Source organism: Oncorhynchus mykiss, chromosome 28, assembly GCF_013265735.2.
Source record: "Oncorhynchus mykiss isolate Arlee chromosome 28, USDA_OmykA_1.1, whole genome shotgun sequence".
In the NCBI taxonomy this organism is placed as follows: domain Eukaryota; kingdom Metazoa; phylum Chordata; class Actinopteri; order Salmoniformes; family Salmonidae; genus Oncorhynchus; species Oncorhynchus mykiss.
Window position 1 is genome coordinate 5730812 of NC_048592.1, and position 21977 is coordinate 5752788.

At 46.7% G+C, this 21977-nt stretch overlaps 1 protein-coding gene across 3 annotated transcripts in view; it reads right to left on the reverse strand.

The window, feature by feature from the left end:
• The window catches only part of zbtb46 (zinc finger and BTB domain containing 46), a 233872-nt gene extending 212473 nt beyond the window's left edge, over nucleotides 1-21399 (reverse strand). Inside the window, exon 1 of one of the 3 annotated variants that reach the window (XM_021588887.2) lies at nucleotides 20915-21394. The gene's annotated coding sequence lies outside the window, so the exon portion shown is untranslated. Of the gene's footprint in view, nucleotides 1-20914 lie in introns of all 3 variants that reach the window. The other 2 variants (XM_036966903.1, XM_036966902.1) reach the window with 2 other exon arrangements.
• Between the last annotated feature and the right edge of the window lie 578 nt (nucleotides 21400-21977).

Sequence of the window (21977 nt, forward strand, 5' to 3'; positions counted from 1 at the left end):
TCAGCTCCAGTAGAACAAAACCCTCCTAACAAAGACTTCATTCATACAGCTCCAGTAGAACAAAACCCTCCGAACAAACACTTCATTCATACAGCTCCAGTAGAACAAAACTATCCTAAGAAACACTTCATTCATACAGCTCCAGTAGAACAAAACTCTCCTAACAAACACTTCATTCATACAGCTCCAGTAGAACAAAACCCTCCTAACAAACACTTCATTCATACAGCTCCAGTAGAACAAACCCCCCTAACAAACACTTCACACCCCTTCTCTCATCCCTCGATCCCCTCAAGCTCAGCCTCTGTACATGGTGGTGTTGGGGGTGTGGTGCCTAACAAACACTTCATTCATACAGCTCCAGTAGAACAAAACCCTCCTAACAAACACTTCCGTATGTGTGCTACTGAGCAGAAGACCAGGGGTCACCACTAGAAAGAGGATATGGACACTACTCACTTCTGTTATAGGTGCGCGGCACTTGGATCCGTCCCCAAGTGAGAGATGGGGGGGGGGGGGGGGGGGGGGGGGGGGGGTAATGTAGATGAGGCATGTTTAGAAAATAAAGAAATGTATTTCTGTCAGATTTGTTTCCACCTTGTCTAAAATGCCATGTCTCAAGGCAGGTGAGGGAGAAGTTTGGCTTTTTGACAGAGGGGTTGTATGACTGTGTCCGACGGACTGGGCTGAGAGGGGAGGATAGTGCTGGCTCTCTTTTAATGGCGGTAAAAATCGGAAAGGGAGCGAGGGTAAAAATGAAAAACGGAGTAGGGGAAGCCACAGGAGGCACCTGGCCCACTTACAGTAATGGAGGAGGTGGAGGAGAAGAGGAGAGGGGACGAGATAGGGGGAGGGATGGAGGAATTGAGGAGAGGAGCGGAAACTGAAGAGGAGGAGGTGGGGCTGCAGGGGATGCGGGGGAGGACTGAACAGAGGGAAGTATAAAGGAGGAGGACAGGAAGAAGTGGAGAGGGTGGGATGGAAGAGGAGGAGATGCAGAGAGGAGGTGGAGAGGTGCTTGGGTGGGTAGTCTTAGCTTGTCAATGAACACCCAAATCACACAAATATGAATATCTAATACACCAATGTTGTTTCAATCTGCTTCCCACTGAGTAGCGTGTCCATCTAACTAATATTCACTAATACAACCCTGCCATCTATCCATCCATGAATATTCCATAATTAACCCATCCAATGTTGTTTCAATCTGCTTCCCACTGAGTAGCGTGTCCATTTAACTAATATTCACTAATACAACCCTTCCATCTATCCATCCATGAATATTCCATAATTAACCCATCCAATGTTGTTTCAATCTGCTTCCCACTGAGTAGCGTGTCCATCTAACTAATATTTCACTAATACCACCCTGCCATCTATCCATCCATGAATATTTCATATCCTGATGGCACTTTTAAATGCACCACTAATTAACAAAACCAAGTTGATCTGGCATAATTCAAATCAGGCCAATTAAAAAAGTGTCTCTGTCTACGGTACGTGATAATGGGTGCTGAGTGGAATGTGGTGTGTTGAGCAGCAGGCAGAGAATGTTAAACAGGCCTTGTTAACAGCACTTTAGCACTTTCCCCTGAACTCTCTGCTGCTGAACACACCTCTCCATGGCCTCCTAACACAGGACACTATGAAACCCTTACAAACATAACAAAAGAGCGGTCACGTCTATTACTGACGCCACACTGCTCTACGCTGGCTTCATCAAGTACACGCCGAGGGTCAGGGACTAGCGTTGACAATCTGGAGAAGTTAGCCTAGAGGATAGTGAAAAGTAGGATTTGTGATAAAGGGAGTGGAATTGGGAATGTGGCACAGGAGGTGGAACAGAAAGTAACGATACAAAATGAATGGGTCATCTCACTGTTTGCCGACGTGTGTTCCAGCTAGATAAAATGACGTTTCTCTCATAACAGCCTTCTTCAAGGCTATTTGACAAAGAAGCAGAGCGTAGGCCTGTACTGTATTAGAGAAATAATTCTGGCTGTATTCTTCTCTAGCCAGATACTGTGTGGATGGTATTGTGGAATAGGAGGTGTTGAGGCCAAGGTTTGTGTGGTATTGCAAAAGGAGAGAGGAGAGGTGTTAGTTTTATTAGACTCCATCCTCCCTTTGTGTGTTTTTCTATGGATGAGTTTAGATTGAGACAGACAGCACCAACATAGACAGACTAAACTGGGCCGAAACAGAAAAAAACAGACAGAATAAGGATGGGTTGAACGCTTGTGGAGTAGACCTCTCTCTCTCTCTCTCTCTCTGTCTCTCTCCCTCTCTCTCTCTCTCTCTCTCTCTCTCTCTCTCTTTCTCTGTCTCTCTGTCTCTCTCTCTCTCTCTCTCTCTCTGTCTCTCTGTCTCTCTCTCTTTCTATCTCTCTCTCTCTCTCTCTCTCTCTTTCTCTGTCTCTGTCTCTCTCTCTCTATCTCTCTCTCTCTCTCCCTCTCTCTTTCTCTGTCTCTCTGTCTCTCTCTCTCTCTCTGTCTCTCTGTCTCTCTCTCTCTCTTTCTATCTCTCTCTCTCTATCTCTCTCTCTCTCTCTCTCTCTCTCTTTCTCTGTCTCTGTCTCTCTCTTTCTATCTCTCTCTCTCCCTCTCTCTCTCTCCCTCTCTCTCTCTCTTTCTATCTATCTATGTTTCTCTCTCTCTCTCTCTCTCTCTCTCTCTCTCTCTCTCTCTCATACCTGAGCTTTGATATGGAAATACCTCTCCTCCCAGACCCTAAGTACTAACTGATGGTTTCTAGGGACGTATTTGCTCACAGACCCCCAGTTCCTCATCATCAGGCTCACTTACTGCTCTCGACAGGCTGAATTACAACAAGCAACAAAATGACACATTACAGTGACTGTACCAACGTAGAAAATACATACAATACACATTCATGTGTTGCCACTGTATTGTACTGTATATACATTCACCAAAGAAATGTTATCGTTAAAATAATAGTTATTCTATATGCCCTGAGACCTGGATGTTGGTCAGTAGGGAGGCATCCACATGTTCAGTCATACCGTTTCTGTACCATATCGGGGTATACGGTACTACCAGATGTGCACACAAGGGGCGCATCTATTGACAATCCTACCGTCGGTATGTCTAAATACCACAGTGTACTGCCTGGTCTGTAACTGACTTTGTTTGATACAAAATATTCTAAACTAATTAATGAAAAATATACATATTACTTGAAAGCAGATGCCCAGTCTAAAGCACTCATCCCCAGCTTGGGGGGAATAGAGGAAGCTGATTGGATGATTTTGCTCTGCTGTCTATGAGTAGCTTGGGGTGGAACAGAGGAAGCTGATTGGATGATTTTGCTCTGTTATCTCTGAGTATCTTGGGGGGAACAGAGGAAGCTGATTGGATGATTTTGCTCTGTTGTCTCTGAGTAGCTTGGGGGGAACAGGTGAAGCTGATTGGATGATTTTGCTCTGTTGTCTCTGAGTAGCTTGGGGGGAACAGAGGAAGATGATTGGATGATTTTGCTCTGTTGTCTCTGAGTATCTTGTCCACTAACATCCGGCTCTTCATTTCTTGCAGGGATCCAGAACTAGAGGGTGTGTGTGTGTGTGTCAGGGGTGCTCTTCATTTCTTGCAGGGATCCAGAACTAGAGGGTGTGTGTGTGTGTGTCAGGGGTGCTCTTCATTTCTTGCAGGGATCCAGAAGTAGAGGGTGTGTGTGTGTGTGTCAGGGGTGCTCTTCATTTCTTGCAGGGATCCAGAACTAGAGGGTGTGTGTGTGTGTGTGTCAGGGGTGCTCTTCATTTCTTGCAGGGATCCAGAACTAGAGGGTGTGTGTGTGTGTGTCAGGGGTGCTCTTCATTTCTTGCAGGGATCCAGAACTAGAGGGTGTGTGTGTGTGTGTCAGGAGTGCTCTGCATTTTGACACTATTTACTACTTACCTAAAACACAAATTTCTCGGACTTCATTATGGTTAAAGTTATGATTGGTGTAAATTCACACAGACACACCTGCACACATCCACATCATGTGCATTTTTGTCCACCTGGTCTACACACACAGAGAGACACAAATTACATATTAAAGTGCATCTGACCACCTGAACAGGTAAATCAGAGCAGAGATGGGGGCATGAGGAAAGGGCCTGAACCCACCTGAACAGGTAAATCAGAGCAGAGATGGGGGCATGAGGAAAGGGCCTGAACCCACCTGAACAGGTAAATCAGAGCAGAGATGGGGGCATGAGGAAAGGGCCTGAACCCACCTGAACAGGTAAATCAGAGCAGAGATGGGGGCATGAGGAAAGGGCCTGAACCCACCTGAACAGGTAAATCAGAGCAGAGATGGGGGCATGAGGAAAGGGCCTGAACCCACCTGAACAGGTAAATCAGAGCAGAGATGGGGGCATGAGGAAAGGGCCTGAACCCACCTGAACAGGTGAATCAGAGCAGAGATGGGGGCATGAGGAAAGGGCCTGAACCCACCTGAACAGGTAAATCAGAGCAGAGATGGGGGCATGAGGAAAGGGCCTGAACCCACCTGAACAGGTAAATCAGAGCAGAGATGGGGGCATGAGGAAAGGGCCTGAACCCACCTGAACAGGTAAATCAGAGCAGAGATGGGGGCATGAGGAAAGGGCCTGAACCCACCTGAACAGGTAAATCAGAGCAGAGATGGGGGCATGAGGAAAGGGACTGAACCCAACTGAACAGGTAAATCAGAGCAGAGATGGGGGCATGAGGAAAGGGCCTGAACCCACCTGAACAGGTAAATCAGAGCAGAGATGGGGGCATGAGGAAAGGGCCTGAACCCACCTGAACAGGTAAATCAGAGCAGAGATGGGGACATGAGGAAAGGGCCTGAACCCAACTGAACAGGTAAATCAGAGCAGAGATGGGGGCATGAGGAAAGGGCCTGAACCCAACTGAACAGGTAAATCAGAGCAGAGATGGGGGCATGAGGAAAGGGCCTGAGCCCACCTGAACAGGTACATCAGAGCAGAGATGGGGGCATGAGGAAAGGGCCTGAACATACCTGACGAGTCATTAAGCTGGGGTAATGAGCATGTCAAAATGGGCTAGGGACTACAGCTGTCACACACATATACCTGGCCCCCTCTCACAACCACATACAGCCCATCTCACAACCACACACAGCCCCTCTCACAACCACACACAGCCCCTCTCACAACCACACACAGCCCCTCTCACAACCACACACAGACCTGGCCCCCTCTCACAACCACACACAGACCTGGCCCCCTCTCACAACCACACACAGACCCTCTCACAACCACACACAGCCCCTCTCACAACCACACACAAACCTGGCCCCCTCTCACAACCACACACAGCCCCACTCACAACAACACACATCCCCTCTCACAACCACACACAGCCCCTCTCACAACCACACACAGCCCCTCTCACAACCACACACAGCCCCTCTCACAACAACACACAGCCCCTCTCACAACAACACACAGCCCCTCTCACAACAACACACAGCCCCTCTCACAACCACACACAGCTACTCTTACAACCACACACAGTCCTGGTCCCCTCTCACAACAACACACAGCCCCTATCACAACCACACACAGCCCCTCTCACAACCACACACAGCCCCTCTCACAACCACACACAGCCCTGGCCCCCTCTCACAACCGCACACAGCCCCTCTCACAACCACACACAGCCCTGGCCCCCTCTCACAACCACACACAGCCCCTCTCACAACCACACACAGCCCCTCTCACAACCACACACAGCCACTCTCACAACCACACACAGACCTGGCCCCCTCTCACAACCACACACAGACCCTCTCACAACCACACACAGCCCCTCTCACAAGCACACACAGCCCCTCTCACAACCACACACAGCCACTCTCACAACCACACACAGGCCTGGCCCCCTCTCACAACCACACACAGCCCCTCTCACGACCACACACAGCCCTTCTCACAACCACACACAGCCCCTCTCACAACCACACACAGACCTGGCCCCCTCTCACAACCACACACAGACCTGGCCCCCTCTCACAACCACACACAGACCCTCTCACAACCACACACAGCCCCTCTCACAACCACACACAGCCCCTCTCACAACCACACACAGCCCCTCTCACAACCACACACAGCCCCTCTCACAACCACACACAGCCCCTCTCACAACCACACACAGCCCCTCTCACAACCACACACAGCCCCTCTCACAACAACACACAGCCACTCTCACAACCACACACAGCCCCTCTCACAACCACACACAGCCTCTCTCACAACCACACACAGCCCCTCTCACAACCACACACAGCCACTCTCACAACCACACACAGCCCCTCTCACAAGCACACACAGCCACTCTCACTAGCACACACAGCCACTCTCACTAGCACACACAACCCTGGACCCCTCTCACAACCACACACAGCCACTCTCACAACCACACACAGCCCTGGCCCCTTCTCACAACCACACACAGCCCCTCTCACAACCACACACAGCCCCTCTCACAACCACACACAGCCCCTCTCACAACCGCACACAGCCCCTCTCACAACCACACACAGCCCCTCTCACAACCACACACAGCCCCTCTCACAACCACACACAGCCCCATCTCACAACCACACACAGCCCCTCTCACAACCACATACAGCCCCTCTCACAACCACACACAGCCCTGGCCCCCTCTCACAACCACACACAGCCCCTCTCACAACCAATCAAACATAACAACACTGATATTAACAGAGAGAGAGCTGTCAGAATCCTTCAGAGGTATGGTGTGTATACAGCCTGCTAGCTAGTGTAAACAACTCATTTTGGAGTGTGTTAACCATACAGGTGTTCCCATTAACGAGTGTGCTCCGTGAGAGAGACGCGATAGATGAGCATGAGAAAGTGAGAATGTGTTTCTCTTCATTGACTTGATGTGGTAGTTTAACACAAAGCCACAGAGAGAGGGGACTACATCAGCACCTAGCCAACAGACTCACACACACAGAGAGGGGACTACATCAGCACCTAGCCAACAGTCTCACACACACAGAGAGGAGACTACATCAGCACCTAGCCAACAGACTCACACACACAGAGAGGAGACTACATCAGCACCTAGCCAACAGACTCACACACACAGAGAGGAGACTACATCAGCACCTAGCCAACAGACTCACACACACAGAGAGGGGACTACATCAGCACCTAGCCAACAGTCTCACACACACAGAGAGGAGACTACATCAGCACCTAGCCAACAGACTCACACACACAGAGAGGAGACTACATCAGCACCTAGCCAACAGTCTCACACACACAGAGAGGAGACTACATCAGCACCTAGCCAACAGACTCACACACACAGAGAGGAGACTACATCAGCACCTAGCCAACAGACTCACACACACAGAGAGGGGACTACATCAGCACCTAGCCAACAGTCTCACACACACAGAGAGGAGACTACATCAGCACCTAGCCAACAGACTCACACACACAGAGAGGGGACTACATCAGCACCTAGCCAACAGACTCACACACACAGAGAGGGGACTACATCAGCACCTAGCCAACAGTCTCACACAGAGAGGGGACTACATCAGCACCTAGCCAACAGACTCACACACACAGAGAGGGGATTACATCAGCACCTAGCCAACAGACTCACACAGAGAGGGGACTACATCAGCACCTAGCCAACAGACTCACACACAGAGAGATGGGACTACATCAGCACCTAGCCAACAGACTCACACAGAGAGGGGACTACATCAGCACCTAGCCAAAAGACACACACAGAGATGGGACTACATCAGCACCTAGCCAACAGACTCACACAGAGAGGGGACTACATCAGCACCTAGCCAACAGACACACACAGAGAGGGGACTACATCAGTACCTAGCCAACAGACTCACACACACAGAGAGGGGACTACATCAGCACCTAGCCAACAGACTCACACACACAGTTGTGACTCGAACACACACACACACACACACACACACACACACACACACACACACATACGCAACACTGTGTATGAGGGGGCAGCGTACAGTAGGTCCCCTGTGTTTTAGCAGCTAAAGCCTCCTAACCTGTTACCACACAGTTCAGCCCACAGCCCGGGAGTAAAGCCTTCAGCCATGAGAACAGAGCACTCCACCCACACACACTGCACACACACACACACACACACACACACACACACACACACACACACACACACACACACACACACACACACACACACACACACACACACACACACACACACACACGCACACGCACACACACTAAGCACTAAGCAGTGCTGTGTCGTGTCAGCCTGCAACCCCACTTCCCCCTCAGTATAGCTTTGCACACTTATCTATTTTTTTCTCTCCTTCTGCTCCCCTCTCTGCCTCTGCTTCCCCCTCTCTCTATCTCCGTCCGCCTCCCCTCTCTTCTCTCTCTACCCTCTCCCCCTCTCTCTCCATCCGCCTCCTCTCTCTTCTCTCCCTACCCTCTCCCCCTCTCTCTCTCCGTCCGCCTCCCCTCTCTTCTCTCCCTACTCTCTCCCCCTCTCTTCTCTCTCTACCCTCTCCCCCTCTCTCTCTCCGTCTGCCTCCCCTCTCTTGTCTCCCTACCCTCTCCCCCTCTCTCTCCGTTCGCCTCCCCTCTTTTCTCTCTCTACTCTCTCCCCCTCTCTTCTCTCTCTACTCTCTCCCCCTCTCTCTCTCCGTCCGCCTCCCCTCTCTTCTTTTTCTACCCTCTCCCCCCCTCTCTCTCCATCCGCCTCCTCTCTCTTCTCTCCCTACCCTCTCCCCCTCTCTCTCTCCGTCCGCCTCCCCTCTCTTCTCTCCCTACTCTCTCCCCCTCTCTTCTCTCTCTACCCTCTCCCCCTCTCTCTCTCCGTCTGCCTCCCCTCTCTTCTCTCCCTACCCTCTCCCCCGCTCTCTCTCCGTTCGCCTCCCCTCTTTTCTCTCTCTACTCTCTCCCCCTCTCTCTCTCCGTCCGCCTCCCCTCTCTTCTTTTTCTACCCTCTCCCCCCCTCTCTCTCCATCCGCCTCCTCTCTCTTCTCTCCCTACCCTCTCCCCCTCTCTCTCTCCGTCCGCCTCCCCTCTCTTCTCTCCCTACTCTCTCCCCCTCTCTTCTCTCTCTACCCTCTCCCCCTCTCTCTCTCCGTCTGCCTCCCCTCTCTTCTCTCCCTACCCTCTCCCCCTCTCTCTCTCCGTTCGCCTCCCCTCTTTTCTCTCTCTACTCTCTCCCCCTCTCTTCTCTCTCTACTCTCTCCCCCTCTCTCTCTCCGTCCGCCTCCCCTCTCTTCTTTTTCTACCCTCTCCCCCTCTCTCTCTCCGTCCGCCTTCCCTCTCTTCTCTCCCTACCCTCTCCCCCTCTCTCTCTCCATCTGCCTCCCCTCCCCTCTCTTCTCTCTCTACTCTCTCCCCCTCTCTCTCTCGGTCCGCCTCCCCTCTCTTCTCTCTCTACCCTCTCCCCCTCTCTCTCTCCGTCCGCCTCCCCTCTCTTTTCTCTCTACCCTCTCCCCCTCTCTTCACTCTCTACCCTCTCCCCCTCTCTCTCTCCGTCCGCCTCCCCTCTCTTCTCTCCCTACTCTCTCCCCCTCTCTTCTCTCTCTACCCTCTCCCCCTCTCTCTCTCCGTCTGCCTCCCCTCTCTTCTCTCCCTACCCTCTCCCCCTCTCTCTCTCCGTTCGCCTCCCCTCTTTTCTCTCTCTACTCTCTCCCCCTCTCTTCTCTCTCTACTCTCTCCCCCTCTCTCTCTCCGTCCGCCTCCCCTCTCTTCTTTTTCTACCCTCTCCCCCTCTCTCTCTCCGTCCGCCTTCCCTCTCTTCTCTCCCTACCCTCTCCCCCTCTCTCTCTCCATCTGCCTCCCCTCCCCTCTCTTCTCTCTCTACTCTCTCCCCCTCTCTCTCTCGGTCCGCCTCCCCTCTCTTCTCTCTCTACCCTCTCCCCCTCTCTCTCTCCGTCCGCCTCCCCTCTCTTTTCTCTCTACCCTCTCCCCCTCTCTTCACTCTCTACCATCTTCCCCTCTCTCTCTCCGCCCGCCTCCCCTGTCTTCTCTCTCTTCTCTCTCCCCCTCTCTCTCTCCGTCCGCCTCCCCTCTCTTCTCTCCCTACCCTCTCCCCCTCTCTCTCTCCGTCCGCCTCCCCTATCTTCTCTCCCTACCCTCTCCCCCTCTCTCTCTCCATCTGCCTCCCCTCCCCTCTCTTCTCTCTCTACTCTCTCCCCCTCTCTCTCTCGGTCCGCCTCCCCTCTCTTCTCTCTCTACCCTCTCCCCCTCTCTCTCTCCGTCCGCCTCCTCTCTCTTCTCTCCCTACCCTCTCCCCCTCTCTAACCACCAGCAACCTTCTCCACCAAATTCTCCTCTCCGTGCGAATGCTCAGATTAACAACCTGTCTATTTAACACTTGCCTCCTCCCCTATGGCTTCAACACACTCACGCAAGCACACACATACGCAAGCACACACAACTGACAAGTGTACTGTACAAGTGTAAAGCCCTTGAGCCCCCCCCCCCCCCTTATTTGCTCAACACAGGCTAGTCATTCCTGTAGTGCACACAGATGGAGTGTTTAAAGAAGCCTCTCTTTTTTAGCGTACACCTTGGTGATAACGACCAATTTGAAGATGTCACTGTTAACGAGGGTTGCGTACTGACTTCCGGACTTGACATCTCCTAAATTAGGACACCTCCAGGGTTCCATACTTTAACGAGGGTTCCTCTAAATAAATATCATTGTATTCCATCCTGGCATTGTGTGCCTCTCCTCTCTCTGACCATCTCTCCATTTTACACCATTAATTTGGCTAATAATGGCACCTACCTGTGACAGCCTATCGTTTCAACTCATTTACTAGTTTTCCTCCTTTCATAGATGTAGAAATTACAAGCTTTCTTCTAATTACAGTAAGCCTCGTCTGACACAAGTGTTTTTTGGGGGATTTTCAATAGGACACTATATTAAATGCACCTCTATCTATGTGACCAAAAAGGTTGAATGGTATTAATGGTTCATTATATAATAACTATATAATAAACGTCATGAAAAGCAACATACAGGTTGTGTGGCTAATCATTCTTAATTTTCATTTGAACCTTTATTTAACTAGGCAAGTCAATTAAGAACAAATTCTTATTCACAATGACGGCCTACCCTGGCCAAACCCAGATGAATTGTGCGCCGCCCTATGGGACTCCCAATCACTGCCAGATGTGATGCAGCCTGGATTCGAACCAGGGACTGCGTGATGCCTCTCTGAGATGCTGCGCCACTCGGAAGCCATATAACTTTAAATGAATAGCATTTATAATTATTTATAACATAATGGCTTTTAAATGAAAGTTATTAGGCCTATAAAATATATTAGCAATACATAATAATATACTAACAGGTGTACCCTAGTTTACTGTGGTGCATATTTAGGTAATGTTTCAGTCAAGGAGGAGGTGAAATTTAAGATGGAGACCAAATAACAGCGTGATTTTGCAGTTAAATGGGTAAGGCTACAGATAGAACTAACAGTTAATCGATCTAAACACAATAGGTTTTAGGCTAGTTAGGGAATAACGTAATAGCAGACACTTGTCGGACATCGATCGATTCGATCAGACACACGATTTAGGCAGTTGCGTGCAGTGAGGTCGTTGGCTGGGTAGGTACGAGCTATTACTAAAGCCAGATTTACTTGCAAATAAACCTTGATGAAGCCCAAGTTCACCATACAACAGATAGCTACAACAACTGGAGTGTCATTGGCTCTTAACTGAAATTGACAAACAATTTTGACCAAATGTAAATACCAATGTAGCCAAGATACACAACAAATAGCCACCGATAGCGTCATATTTCCCATTATCCAACAAATTGACACACTGCTCAACTCAGCTCAGCCATAGACCGATCTACCATTCACAGTTACAACCAATAGGAGGCACTAAAATACCAATTTCATCCATATCCTTTCACAATGGATTTACTATTCTTCCAATGCACCGTGCGCAAATACACAAACACACACACACACACACACACACACACACACACGCACACGCACACGCACACGCACACACACACACACACAAGCACACATATAATATTTAAATATTATTACACACACATATAAAATAAATAAGGTTCTAACGAAATGTCTATTGACAATCGAAATGAGTGAAAATAAAACAAATCCAATTTTAAAAAATGTTTTTCACAAGCGCCAAATACAACAGGTATTACAAATAATGAATAATAAAATAACAAATAATTAAAGAGCAGCAGTAAAATAACAGTAGCGAGGCTACATACAGGGGGTACCGCTACAGAGTCAATGCAAATAGTCTGGGTAGCCATTTGAGTAGAAGTTCAGGACTCTTATGGCTTGGGGGTAAAAACTGTTAAGAAGCCTATTGGACCTAGACTTGGCGCTCCAGAACCGCTTGCCGTGCGGTAGCAGAGAGAACAGTCTATGACTAGGGTGGCTGGAGTCTTTGACACTTTTTAGGGCCTTCCTCTGACATCGCCTGGTATAGAGGTCCCGGATGGCAGGAAGCTTGGCCCCAGTGATATACTGGGTGCCTTGTGGTCGGAGGCCGAGCAGTTGCCATACCAGGAAGTGATGCAGCTGTGGAACCTTTTGAGGATCTCAGGACCCATGCCAAATCTTTTCAGTCTACTGAGGGGGTATAGGTTTTGTCGTGCCCTCTTCACGACTGTCTTGGTGTGTTTGGACCATGATAGTTTGTTGGTGATGTAGACACCAAAGAACTTGAAGCTCTCAACCTGCTCTACTACAGCCCCGTCAATGAGAATGTGAGCGTGCTCAGCCCTCCTTTTCCTGTAGTCCACAATCACCTCCTTTGTCTTGATCACGTTGAGGAAAAGATTGTTGTCCTGACACCACCCGGCCAGGTTTCTGACCTCCGCCCATTAGGCTGTCTCATCGTTGTCGGTGATCAGGCCTACCACTGTTGTGTAGCCGGCAAACTTAATATTGATGTTGGAGTCGTGCCTGGCCATGTAGCCATGGGTGAACAGGGAGTACAGGAGGGGACTGAGCACGCATCCATGAGGGGCCCCGTGTTGAGGATCAGCGTGGCAGATGTGTTATTACTTATCACCTGGGGGCGGCCCATCAGTAAGTCCAGGATCCAGTTGCAGAGGGATGTGTTTAGTCCCAGGGTCCTTAGCTTAGAGATGAGCTTTGAGGGCACTATGGTGTTGAACGCTGAGCTGTAGTCAATGAATAGCATTCTCACATAGATGTTCCTTTTTTCCAGGTGGGAAAGGGCAGCATGGAGTGCAATAGAGATTGCATCATCTGGTTTCTGAGAAAATGGTGTTGATGTGAGCCATGACCAGCCTTTCAAAGGACTTCATGGTTACAGACATGAGTGCTACAGGTCGGTAGTCATTTAGGTAGGTTACCTTAGTGTTCTTGTGCACAGGGACTATGGTGGTCTGCATGAAACATGTTGGTATTACAGACTCAGTCAGGGACAGGTTGCGGCCTTGTGAATGTTGACCTGTTTAAAGCTACAACTCACATCGGCTATGGAGAGCATTCGTCCGGAACAGCTGATGCTCTCATGCATGTTTCAGTGTTGCTTGCGTCGAATCGAGCATAGAAGTAATTTAGCTTGTCTGCTAGGCTTGTGTCACTGGGAAGCTCACGGCTGTGCTTCCCTTTGTTCTATACTGTTCTGAATACTGGTCTAAAGTGTCTCATCAAAACGAAATTCAAGGGATGTTGTCTATTCTCATGTTTATTCGTGATTGACAATAGCCAATGCCCAGGCTTAGGCAATAGACTTTCGTTCTTATTCTTTTTGAAAGCGGCAACATTAGGACAACACCTTCTTAGGATAGAATATTTGGGAAATAAGCCACTGTTTGTCTTTAAGCTTTGACGATTGGCCTAATATGAGGATAGGTTATTTGAAACGTCTCATTCCATTTCTCTATTGATATGGTTTGTTCTCTTTCTTTATTAGTCCGCCTTAAGTTTTTTAGACCATTCAAACAGCTTTTTGAGATGGAACTGCTTTACATTCATGCATAAAACGATGGAAGCATAGCAATAGCCTAAGGAAAATACAGTCCATTCGTCTGTCCATCAGGGTGGACCTCTCGGTGACAGCCAAGTAGGGCCAAGGATGACAAAACAATCAAATCTAGCTTTCATTTGAACACTGATATTGACCAATATGTTGTAAAACAATTCTCTCCTCTCGTCTCTGATCGACTGTCTGCTCCGTGTTGCTGTGTCTGTCAGGCTGAGTGTGGTGCATTCAATCGGATCATTTTCTGTCCCTTCCTCTGATGAAGGTCAGGAAGCGCAGGTGTTGGTCTCCCTCTCTGAATTATACCTTAGTGTTCCTTGGAAATCCAACTTGGAAAATAGTTTGTCAGGTTGTTTTGGCTAGCTAGCTAGCTTAGTTCAGCATTTGGGTGTGTTATGTAAACACGCCCAAATGTGCAGAGCATACCCCAGGCTTACCCACACAATATGTTTAGGTAATACGCATGTGCAAAATATGAAATCGTCTCAGTGCAACAAATGTCAGCTAGGCAAAACAGCAAGGCCGATGCTGACCCTGTCCATTGACTGGAGTAAGGAAACAATTGGAATGGATTTGAATGGATGGAACGCAAGGCTATATGTATATGTATATATATAAATGAATAGACTTTGAATGGATGGAAAGGAAGGCTATATGTATATGTATATATATATATATATATATGAATAGACTTTGAATGGATGGAAAGGAAGGCTATATATATATATATATATATAAATATATATACTGTATATATATTTATTTATTTCTTTCTTTTATTTATTTCACCTTTATTTAACCAGGTAGGCTAGTTGAGAACAAGTTCTCATTTACAATTGCGACCTGGCCAAGATAAAGCAAATTAGTTCGACAGATACAACGACACAGAGTTACACATGGAGTAAAACAAACATACAGTCAATAATACAGTATAAACAAGTCTATATACGATGTGAGCAAATGAGGTGAGAAGGGAGGTTTAAGGCAAAAAAAAGGCCATGGTGGCAAAGTAAATACAATGTAGCAAGTAAAACACTGGAATGGTAGATTTGCAATGGAAGAATGTGCAAAGTAGAAATAAAAATAATGGGGTGCAAAGGAGCAAAATAAATTAATTAAAATACAGTAAGGAAAGAGGTAGTTGTTTGGGCTAAATTATAGGTGGGCTATGTACAGGTGCAGTAATCTGTGAGCTGCTCTGACAGTTGGTGCTTAAAGCTAGTGAGGGAGATAAGTGTTTCCAGTTTCAGAGATTTTTGTAGTTTGTTCCAGTCATTGGCAGCAGAGAACTGGAAGGAGAGGCGGCCAAAGAAAGAATTGGTTTTGGGGGTGACTAGAGAGATATACCTGCTGGAGCGTGTGCTACAGGTGGGAGATGCTATGGTGACCAGCGAGCTGAGATAAGGAGGGACTTTACCTAGCAGGGTCTTGTAGACGACATGGAGCCAGTGGGTTTGGCAACGAGTATGAAGCGAGGGCCAGCCAACGAGAGCGTACAGGTCGCAATGGTGGGTAGTATATGGGGCTTTGGTGACAAAACGGATTGCACTGTGATAGACTGCATCCAATTTGTTGAGTAGGGTATTGGAGGCTATTTTGTAAATGACGTCGCCAAAGTCGAGGATTGGTAGGATGGTCGGTTTTACAAGGGTATGTTTGGCAGCATGAGTGAAGGATGCTTTGTTGCGAAATAGGAAGCCAATTCTAGATTTAACTTTGGATTGGAGATGTTTGATATGGGTCTGGAAGGAGAGTTTACAGTCTAGCCAGACACCTAAGTATTTGTAGTTGTCCACGTATTCTAAGTCAGAGCCGTCCAGAGTAGTGATGTTGGACAGACGGGTAGGTGCAGGTAGAGATCGGTTGAAGAGCATGCATTTAGTTTTACTTGTATTTAAGAGCAATTGGAGGCCACGGAAGGAGAGTTGTATGGCTGTCACGGTTTTCCTTAGGTGAAAGAGAGTCGGACTATTGAGATTCCTGTTTAATAAAACAACGTAAACACGAATGAATACAAAAACAATAAACGTAACACGAAAACCGAAACAGCCTAATACTGGTGCAAAGTAGCACAGCGACAGAACAAGGACACTACGGACAGGAACAATCACCCACCAAACCCAACACCAAACAGGCTACCTAAATATGGTTCCCAATCAGAGACAATGACGAACACCTGCCTCTGATTGAGAACCATATCAGGCCAAACATAGAACTAGACAAACTAGACATGTAACATAGAATGCCCACTCAGCTCACACCCTGACCAACCAAAACATAGAAACATACAAAACAAAACATGGTCAGGGTGTGACAATGGCATTGAAGCTTGCCTGGAGGGTTGTTAACACAGTGTCCAAAGAAGGGCCAGAAGTATACAGAATGGTGTCGTCTGCGTAGAGGTGGATCAGAGACTCACCAGCAGCAAGAGCGACCTCATTGATGTATACAGAGAAGAGAGTCGGTCCAAGAATTGAACACTGTGGCACCCCCATAGAGACTGCCAGAGGTCCGGACAGCAGACCCTCCAATTTGACACACTGAACTCTATCAGAGAAGTAGTTGGTGAACCAGGCGAGGCAATCATTTGAGAAACCAAGGCTGTCGAGTCTGCCGATGAGGATGTGGTGATTGACAGAGTCGAAAGCCTTGGCCAGATCAATGAATACGGCTGCACAGTAATGTTTCTTATCGATGGCGGTTAAGATATTGTTTAGGACCTTGAGCGTGGCTGAGGTGCACCCATGACCAGCTCTGAAACCAGATTGCATAGCAGAGAAGGTATGGTGATATTTGAAATGGTCGGTAATCTGTTTGTTGACTTGGCTTTCGAAGACCTTAGAAAGGCATGGTAGGATAGATATAGGTCTGTAGCAGTTTGGGTCAAGAGTGTCCCCTCCTTTGAAGAGGGGGATGACCGCAGCTGCTTTCCAATCTTTGGGAATCTCAGACGACACGAAAGAGAGGTTGAACAGGCTAGTAATAGGGGTGGCAACAATTTCGGCAGATAATTTTAGAAAGAAAGGGTCCAGATTGTCTAGCCCGGCTGATTTGTAGGGGTCCAGATTTTGCAGCTCTTTCAGAACATCAGCTGAACGGATTTGGGAGAAGGAGAAATGGGGAAGGCTTGGGCGAGTTGCTGTGGGGGGTGCAGTGCTGTTGACCGGGGTAGGAGTAGCCAGGTGGAAAGCATGGCCAGCCGTAGAAAAATGCTTTTTGAAATTCTCAATTATGGTGGATTTATCAGTGGTGACAGTGTTTCCTATAGTGTTTCCTGTTCGATGCTAATGGAGAACGCCATAGGATGTTTTTGTGTTGGTTAAGGGCAGAACCAAGGGCTATATCTGTTCCTGGTTCTAAATTTCTTGAATGGGGCATGTTTATTTAAGATGGTTAGGAAGGCATTTTTTTTAAATATCCAGGCATCCTCTACTGACGGGATGAGATCAATATCCTTCCAGGATACCCCGGCCAGGTCGATCAGAAAGGCCTGCTCGCTGAAGTGTTTCAGGGAGCGTTTTACAGTGATGAGTGGAGGTCGTTTGACCGCTGACCCATTACGGATGCAGGCAATGAGGCAGTGATCACTGAGATCTTGGTTGAAGACAGCAGAGGTGTATGTAGAGGGCAAGTTGGTTAGGATGATATCTATGAGGGTGCCCGTGTTTAAGGTTTTGGGGAGGTACCTGGTAGGTTCATTGATAATTTGTGTGAGATTGAGGGCATCAAGTTTAGATTGTAGGATGGCTGGGGTGTTAAGCATGTTCCAGTTTAGGTCGCCTAGCAGCACGAGCTCTGAAGATAGATGGGGGGCAATCAGTTCACATATGGTGTCCAGAGCACAGCTGGGGGCAGAGGGTGGTCTATAGCAGGCGGCAACGGTGAGAGACTTGTTTTTAGAGAGGTGGATTTTTAAAAGTAGAAGTTCAAATTGTTTGGGTACAGACCTGGATAGTAGGACAGAACTCTGCAGGCTATCTTTGCAGTAGATCGCAACACCGCCCCCTTTGGCAGTTCTATCTTGTCTGAAAATGTTGTAGTTTGGAATTAAAATTTCTGAATTTTTGGTGGTCTTCCTAAGCCAGGATTCAGACACAGCTAGAACATCTGGGTTGGCAGAGTGTGCTAAAGCAGTGAATAGAACAAACTTAGGGAGGAGGCTTCTAATGTTAACATGCATGAAACCAAGGCTATTACGGTTACAGAAGTCGTCAAAAGAGAGCGCCTGGGGAATAGGAGTGGAGCTAGGCACTGCAGGGCCTGGATTCACCTCTACATCGCCAGAGGAACATAGGAGGAGTAGAATAAGGGTGCGGCTAAAAGCAATAAGAATTGGTCGTCTAGAACGTCTAGAACGTATATGAATGGACTTTGAATGGATGGAAAGGAAGGCTATATGTGTATATATATATATATATATATATATATATATATATATATATATATATATATGAATAGACTTTGGATGGATGGAAAGGAAGGCTATATGTATATATATATATATATATATATATATATATATATATATATATATATATATATATATATATATATGAATAGACTTTGGATGGATGGAAAGGAAGGCTATATGTATGTATATATATATATATATATATATATATATATATATATATATATATATATATATATATATATATATATATGTTTATGAATATACTTTGAATGGATGGAAAGGAAGGCTATATATATATATATATATATATATATATATATATATATATATATATATATATATATATATATATATATATATACATATAGCCTTCCTTTCCATTCATTCAAAGTCTATTCATATATATATGTATATATATATGAATAGACTTTGAATGGATGGAAAGGAAGGCTATATGTATATGTATATATATATATATATATATATATATATATATATATATATATATATATATATATATATATATGAATAGACTTTGAATGGATGGAAAGGAAGGCTATATGTACATATATGAATAGACTTTGACACCTTTCCTGGCAGGATTAGCAAATATTGAGCTTTTGAGCATTAAAAAAAACAACAGAATAATTGAAGAAGAAAAAAATTGGATTCAAAAAAGAATGACAATCGTTTATATAATGTCATTTTTTTTACTTGGCTTTTCATAACAGTTTGTTAGATTAACACAGGGTAAGCTCTGCCTATCCTTTCAACTCTGACTGCACGTCACTGGACGCTATGGTGAGCTTCAATTGGTCACTCATTTCGCGATATCGCAGAGGATTTGAATAAAACTCAGCTTTCCCCAACTTTAGCCCCCTGGCCCATGCTCGCACCAGTCTACGGAGCCCTGCCTCCTCAGCTTCTCTCCCTTTCCTTCCGTCGGAAGTGAGTGGCTTCCTATAGTAAACGGCTACTGAGCAGGGGAACGCGACCATTGTGGTGTTGTCAGCGTATGAGTAAAGAGGGGGTTGTTCCCCTTTCATATTCTGAGCACAGTAGAAAATGGAGGAAGAGGGAACCAACCACGTTGAGGGGGCAGACAGAGAGGGAGACGTACACAATAACAGGCCAAGAGAGACAGGCAAAGCATATCAGCAGTTTGGCCTGGCATTTCAGTTTCTTTCAGCCTCAAAGGAAGACACTGGACGCCACACATCCAAACTCAAGAAGCGCCTGCGGACGGATCAGATGAACATCGCGCAGCGCTACAAGTCTGGAACCTGAAATCCCCCTCTCTCGTCTGGTACATTAGGGTCGGGGGTTGACACAGCACAAATGTCCAGCTGGAGAAAAGCCCTTTCAGAGGTTAACCAAGGGAGGAATGGTGGGAGAAGGGGGGTTAAAAGCCCTTGCCTGCCAAGCTGCTAACATTTCATTTGAAATACCCCCGACTGACCTCAAAGAACGGATACTACAACCAGGGCATCACGATCAGTGACAGCTATCTGCGTCCAGTCAGTTCAATGTCTACTTTTAATTTACATTTGGTTGAGTTGTCAACTAATGTCAATTCTACTGGAAATCAACAACAAAAGATGTCACTGTGTTTTGGGATTTGGGTTCAGAAGTTAAGTGAAAAAATATCTGAAATTCTTTTTGCAAATCCAATCACTTTTCCCACGTTGATTCAGCATCATCACATTGAATGTTTTTGCTCAAAGGACGTGGAAACGTTGATTCAACCCGTTCTTGCCCAGAGGGGTGACAATCCCTTTAAAGCCTAAAATTGAGGTCAACACTTTGACAGTTACCTCAATATTCAGGGTCTATGGATACATTCGGTGACGGAGGGCTTTATTACAGTGAATACGACTCGCCATAAGATTACAGCGTTTTATTCTGCAATATCGAATAATGTGCCTTTAGCCCATGTCTTGTTTCCCCAATCCCTACCTAAATGCACGTGTACACTTATTCCACTGTCCATTATCAAATGACAGCATCTCATAATGAACAACATGAAACATTCACGTAAGTAGACATCTGGCTTGTCACGTATCTCGGCAACACAAAAAGAGGACTGGACTTCCAGCATGTCGCTCTAACGCATCGCGCAGAGGAGCTGTCAAAACACACTTCTGACATGATACCGTGACACGATGCAGGCACACCGAAAACCACCCGTTAATGCTAAAGTCACGATACACCGCTTCAACTTGTGACATTCATTAAGAAGAGTTACATTGTTCAATGGTTATAATGGGCGCGCAGCAACGCTCACCATCTCAGCAAAAAAAACAACTAGTAATCACATTAAATTGTTGTAAAAGGAGACACGTAAACCTTTTCAGAGGATCGCAGTATGAAACCAACATTATTGACAATATTGAATTGAAACGGAAGGGGTGGAGAAGGAAATACAATGAAAGAGCACGGCAGACATAGCCTACCTGTTAACCCATGGGGTCTGGGGTAGACGCGGTGTAGATTCTTTGGAGTCCAATCTGGTGTGACTGCGCGAAAGAGAGAACGAAAGGGGGGTGTTCAGAAGAACACAGTATTCTATTCTTTCCTCCCCTACGCCTTTGGTGTCTCTAAATGTTATTCCCCTGTTTTCTCCCCCTCTCTCCCAGTCTCCGCCAGCCTTTTCTCTCTCTCTGTCCCTCCCTTGCTTTTCCTTGTCTTGGTATCAGGAACCAGCCTCCCCCTCTGTGTCTGTCTCTCTCCCTCTCTTTCCCTAGGGCGCTCTCTCACTGGCTCTGTGTCCCCGTATCTCCCTGTCTTTGGGCAGACTCAGGAAATGAGGCAACATGAACAACACACACACCGTTCTATCAGCGACCAACCCCCCAGGCACTCTCCCACATATCTGACAGCTCAAATAAATATTAGTGTCATTATTGCAATTGAGTAGCACGACGTGAAATCATGAAATCAAGAAAATAGTAGGCAATTTGTGGTGTGTGTTCAGTGTGTCATGAACAATAACAATAGTAATAATATTAATGTATTATTATTAATATTGCTATTATTATGCTAAACGGGCTTGTCATATGGACAGGACAACAATATAAATGAAATAGTGTGTGTAATGTGTGATATCATATCATTATTATGTGCAATAACATACATGAAATGCATTGCTCTGCCTATATCTACAGTATATGTATCATATTTCAAGAGTTTCTTCAATAAATATAAACTGCTGCAAAAAAGAGTGTTTTATTTGAATTGAGACAACCTCATGGTAATACAGTTTATGCGGGAGTTTCCATTTTTAATGGCTGAGTGAGTAGGCTATTACATGAAGAAGCATGTGCTTGTCTATACAGGGGTCTAAACATGAGTGATCGACAGTATGTGGGTGTTAGTGAGAACAGAAGACAAGCTCTGTCCACTCTGTGTGGTTTGAATGAAAGGCAAGGACCAAGCTACACCCTCTTGTGGTAAAACAGGAAAACCACCCAGCAGTCAGACAGATGGACCTGTTGGGCAACCCTTCAAAACAGAATT